The sequence below is a fragment of the Saimiri boliviensis genome, chromosome 10 (assembly GCF_048565385.1).
Source record: "Saimiri boliviensis isolate mSaiBol1 chromosome 10, mSaiBol1.pri, whole genome shotgun sequence".
Classification (NCBI taxonomy): domain Eukaryota; kingdom Metazoa; phylum Chordata; class Mammalia; order Primates; family Cebidae; genus Saimiri; species Saimiri boliviensis.
In genome coordinates, this window is record NC_133458.1 from 42,154,918 (window position 1) to 42,160,917 (window position 6,000).

Genomic DNA, 6,000 nt, shown 5'->3' on the forward strand with positions numbered 1-6,000 from the left:
TCTATTTTTTATTGCTTTCAGAGGCATCTCTGCCTTAGCAAGTCGGCCATGCTGAGCCCAGCTACCTTTTCATCACCATATCAGGAATTTCCCTCCTAGAGCAGTTAGAGATCTCCATATTTTGAAATAAATAAAATACATATTGTTTGATGAAGCTTTCCTTTAGGGGCCCATATAACGAAATGAGTCTATGAGACCTGGTTGGTGGATTCTGCTAGGATTACTGACCATAATCTCCATCTACTTTTTTCTCCAGTGGCCGGGCATGTTAGATAGTAATTTTTTTCTGAATAACTAGCTAACCACTTGCCCTATTTGTCTTCAACACATAAGTAAATGTACTGAAGCATTACAAAAGCTCCTCTTAGTAAATGGTGCATAATTTGGTGCTCAGGTATTTCAGTCTTAGCTTGACTACATCACTAGTAAGCTGCATGATAGGTCTCTTGTAGTTTGTTTTCTGCTTATAGGCTCAGAAACTATGGTATACTAAAAATCTACATGTATGCAGAGTTACCAATTCTCTTGTAATTAACTCCTAGAATGATGATAAAAACCCTCTGAGCTGATTCAGCTACTTGATTTTTACTGACATCTTTTGAATAGATTTAGACAAGCTAAAAATTTTGACTCATTTGGCATACTACAAATGTTAGGAGAAAATAGCTTTATTAATAATTGCAATTCAAAATTCTCATGGCACTCAAACAATTTCCCGGAAATCATTAGTTACAGTACAACTTCGCAAATATATTGTGAAAAATAAACAAGACATAAGATATTTATTTGAAACTGATGTCATAGAAAGGCACCCATTTCTTAAACATTGCTATAAGATATTAGTTATATTCTCCGAGTCTAATGATAGTTGGATTTTTAACAACCAGCTTCTGACTCACAGAGAGAGGAAAATTTTGTATCAGTATTCTGGTGACCCCCACCAAATTCAAAATGTGTATTCTTTCAGAAGAAGCAATAATAAAAGTGTCTTCAGCTTTATAATGGAAGGCTGAACAAGCAGTTCAAACTCAGAGACCAAAAGACATTGAGAGAAGGAAGTGTTTACGACCAATGTATGATATGCCAAGCCATCAAGATAGTGCCAATATGTATTTAGATGTATTCGACCCTCCCAGTGTTCAGTGCTTACTGTGCTAGCAACTTAACCCCTATTGCTATCAATGTGAATATGTAGAAGCCAAAATAGTGTTTTTAAATAGATTTATCATTCATGTGTTAGCACTTGAAAACCAAAGAAAAGAAGCCAGCAGTTTAACAGTTTTGGAAGTTTTTTTTTTTTTTTCCTTTCCTAAAATTGATCCAAAAAATCTATGTGAGGTTATTTATATCATCTGCAGCTTTGTGCCTCTAGGACAAAGTATGAGAATGTCAATGTTGAAACAAAACTTTAGAGGGGAAACATTAAATATTATGAAAAGAATAGTTTCAATTGTTTAAAGACCAAGGAAAGTACAGGGCTGGAGAGAAAGAAGAGGCACAAATGGTGTCATTTATTAGTTCTAGAAGATTACATGGCATTTCACTGCATTCACTATGCTTAATAGAGAGGGAAGCAATTTGTTATAAAAGTGGTTTGTCTAGAATAAGTAATAGTGTTGAGAAAGTGGCTATGAAGATTACTTTGTAATGTTCTCACTTGTGTATCTAATAGATTTTTTTTAAATCACTGAAAATATTAGTCTTTTGAATATTCTGTTTTGTTTCTTATTTATGAAAGAAATATAGTGGCATGATCAGGTCATTTTACAAAGCAGAACTCTGGAAGGTGGTATCTTTGTAAACTAAGCCTTATACCCACATCACCGGTCCAGTGAATTATAACCTAATGATGCCAAGGGGGTCACTGGGCTGCATCTTTTAACTCACAGATAAAGTGCCCAGGTACTAGTAGATAAATATACGAAAAACATGTACAGATAATTTACACTACCAAATATGTGTAGTATAGAACTGGGCATGTCCAACCTAGATACTAACTGAATATGTAAAACTTGAATATAGTGAAGGTATGGGCCTGAGAAAAAGGAAAGAACACTGGATGATGCCCAGACACAAATGTGTAAAAGATGGTGCCATCTGTTGGGATGAAGAATATGACATGGGGAAGAGTTGGGGAAAATAAATAAAATGTACATTTTGGACATATTTTGATGTTTCTAAAACTCACTCAGGTCGAAATGGTGATGTCACAAAGGCTGCTGAAAACATAAGAATGGTGGTCAGAGGAAAACACTGTGATAGAAACATAAATGTGGGGATCAACCACATGGAACTGGCAAAGGTCATCTGAGGAGAAGGGCAGAGAGAGGAAAGAGTGTAGAGTCAGGCCTTAAAGAACGCCACATTTAAAAGAGCCAGGAAAAGAGACTGGGAATAAACCATCAGTGAATGAGGAATAAGGCCACAAGAGAGGGAGGTTTCCACATTTACATGAAGGAGCATGGAGAAGATATTGTGGGCACTACTGAGTGATTCTTAGAGCTCATGAAGAATAAGGACAGAAAGGTAGCCATTGGCTTTGACAACATGTAAGTCTTTGGTGTCCTTGACAAGAGTGATTTCAGTAGCATGCCAGGGTAGATATCATATTAGAGTAAATTGAATAGTCTCTAGGATTAGAAATCATATAGGAAATGGTGAAAAGGCAGTTTCCTCTGGTTTTGTTTTAGAAGATAGGAATATAGAAAAGAATGTTTACCTGCTAATGAGACTTACCCAATGTATACAGATGGACAATACAAGAACAAGACAATAACAGAAAAAGGGAAATAACCAAGAATGTGGGAAATGATGGAATTCAGGCTTGATATTGATAGGTGGGCTACTTGCATCACTGACACAAAAGGAAAGATGATTGATGAAGGGAAAGCTGATAAATGCCCACAGTTATTAGTGTGTGCACGTGTGTGTGTGTGCATATGTGCACAGGTGTACATGCATGCTATAGTGATAACTGCACTTTGACAAAATGTTGACATCAAAAATTAAATTATATAGAAATAGTTTCAAAGAGAAAAAGAGGTTGAGTAACTACTTTCCATTGTAAAGAGAACTTTTATATGGCTTTGTACTAAACACTATTAAGCAAATGCAGTTTTGATTACTTCCAGCTCTTGCATTTGAGTAATGACCTTTATTTTCAGATTAACATTTTATTAAAACAGGACTTCATATCACCCTCTCACCTTTACTATTATTATCATAAACTAATGATTCTCAAAGTGCAGACCACAGATCCCTTCTTGAGACCTTTTCAGGGTTATGAGACATCAAAACAATTTCTATAATAATACAAATACTTTTTTTGTCTTTTTCACTGTGTTGATATTTGCACCAATGATGCAAAAGTACTGATGATGAGTGATATTGCTGAAACCTTATTATAAATCAAGCTAGTGGCACCAAATTATACCAAGAGTTATTGTGTTTTTACCATCATGCCCTCTCAGTTAACCAAACAAAAAACAAAATTTTACCTAAGAATACTCTTGATGAAGCAGGAACCATTAATTTTACTAAATTATTAATGTAATAAACAATTTTAATATATTAATTTAGTAAACAATTTTAATAAATTGTTATTAATTTAATAAGTTAATGCCTTGAGTACATGGCTTTTCAATAATCTGTGTAATGAAATGAGAAATACACATAAAATGCTTTTGCTGCATATGAAGTATGATGGTGATCTCAAAGAAAAGCATTTTTGCTATTGTTCCAAGCTTCAGTAACTGCCTTTTTATGGAATATCATTTTGACTTAAAGGTACAACAGTCAGCCGGGCGAAGTGGCTCAAATCTATAATCCCATCACTTTGCGAGGCCAAAGTGGGCGGATCATGAGATAGGAGTTCAAAACCAGCCTGACCAGTATGGTGAAACTCTGTCCCTACTAAAAATACAAAAAATTAGCCAGGTGTGGTGCCATATGCCTGTAATCCCAGCTACTTGAGAGTTTGAGGCAGGAGAATTGTTTGAACATGGGAGGTGGAGTTGCAGTGAGTCGAGACAGCATCACTTCACTCCAGCCTGGGTGACACAGCATGACTCCCTCTCAAAAAATAAAATAAAATAAAATAAAAAAGCACAATTGTAAATTAAGGATGGTTAGTGGGTATTCGACAGGTATTTTATCAAAAACATCCAAAATGATTCAGTCATCATTCAACCACTGCAACTTATCGCAAGAGAGTGAGTGCAGAAGCAGATAGGAGTGTCTTCTCTGAAGCTAGACGTGGAATGGATTTGCAACAATAAAAATAAAATGACGCAATTCTCATTATTTTCTTATGGTTGTTTTGAGAGTAGATTCTTTTTTCATAAAAAGTTTTAATTATATGTACATAAAATAGAACTGTTATTTTGATGTAAGATAATAACAAACATTTAAAAGATTTCTGTTTCAAATTTCTTATATGGTATATGCCATTAAATATAACACACATAAACAGAAACTCTTTCACATCCTCAAAATTTTTAAGAGTCTAAAGTAGTGGTAAGACCAAACACAGTTCAAGATATACATTTAAACAATGTATCTAAGGCATGACATATATATTTTTTCTTTCTCTTTTTTTTTTTTCACTGTTTTTATGTCTGGTTGCCTACGTAAATTATGTCGCCTGATTAAGTAATATGTACAATTTTCAATATGATGACATTCTACATAAAACCTGTTGCATTTATATTAATCAAAAGAAGGCTGAATGTTTTAATTTTTACTCTCAGGCTTTAGCAATAATTATACATGGAGGCTGAATTGAAAGTTGAAGTCCTTCAGAAGACTCAGGATCTCTCAATCTCTGTGCTTTGGTTTATGTTTCCACAGGGCTGGTAGGAAGATGACAGTAGGTGCAGCAGGGTAAAAGAGTTTGGTTTCTACTTCCAGCTCTGCTCTTACCTTTGATCAAATCCTTTAAATCCTTTGCGTCTGAATTTCTCATATTTCCTTTGTAATTAGAAAAAATATATAATTGTTTATCACTTCCTTTCAGCAATTTGAATTCATGTGATTCTCATAAAGATGTCACCAAATGATCCAGTCTAAAAGTTATCCTTCTAAAAGAGAGAGTAGAGCAACCAAAAGCAACTTCAAGATAACTCAGGTCCTTAACCTTCATTTCTTGAATACCCCAAGGACCGCAATAATCATTTTGACACTCACCTTTATTCCTCTCATCCCCTTCTTCTCTAGGATCCCCATTACGTATACCCCATTTTCCCTTACAATTCACATCAGAGATTCCAAAAAGCAGCTGTAGCAAAGTAGGATCCTCCTCCAGCCCCTGTAGCCCCACTTTACAGAAACACTATTCACACTTTTGTGTATCCTGATTAATACTCCACTTTATACATTTTCCATAATCTGGAATCACCTACCCCCCACTACAATAGAGAATGTGTCCAGATTTTATAACATAAAAAAGTCTTTAAATAACATATTTATACATATAACTGTGAATAATTTCACAATGATATCTTCCTATCTTCAGAATTAAGTAGAATCTTTTTTTCTTTTTTCTTTTTTTGAGACAGAGTCGTTCTCTGTTGCCAGGCTGGAGTGGCCTCAGCTCACTGCGACCTCTGCCTCCCAGGTTCAAGTGATTCCCCTACCTCAACCTCCGAGTAGCTGGGACAACAGGCAAGCGCCACCACGCCCAGCTAATTTTTTATATTTTAGTAGAGACGGAGTTTCACCATGTTGGCCAGGATGATCAGAATCTACTGACCTGGTGATCCACCCGCTTCGGCCTCCCAGAGTGCTCGGATTACAGGCATGAGCCACTGCGCCCAGCCAAATAGGAGTTTTTTTAAGTTGAACTACCAGAAGGCTGGACAAATTTTTATTCCTACCCAAGTGTAGTTCAATGCTTGCTTCTCCAAACCTTCCTGAATATCAGGTTTGATCAAACCTTAAAAAATTTTCCTGGATTGATAGACTTTAAATTGGTATCTCATACCATACTAATTTGGTTTTCCT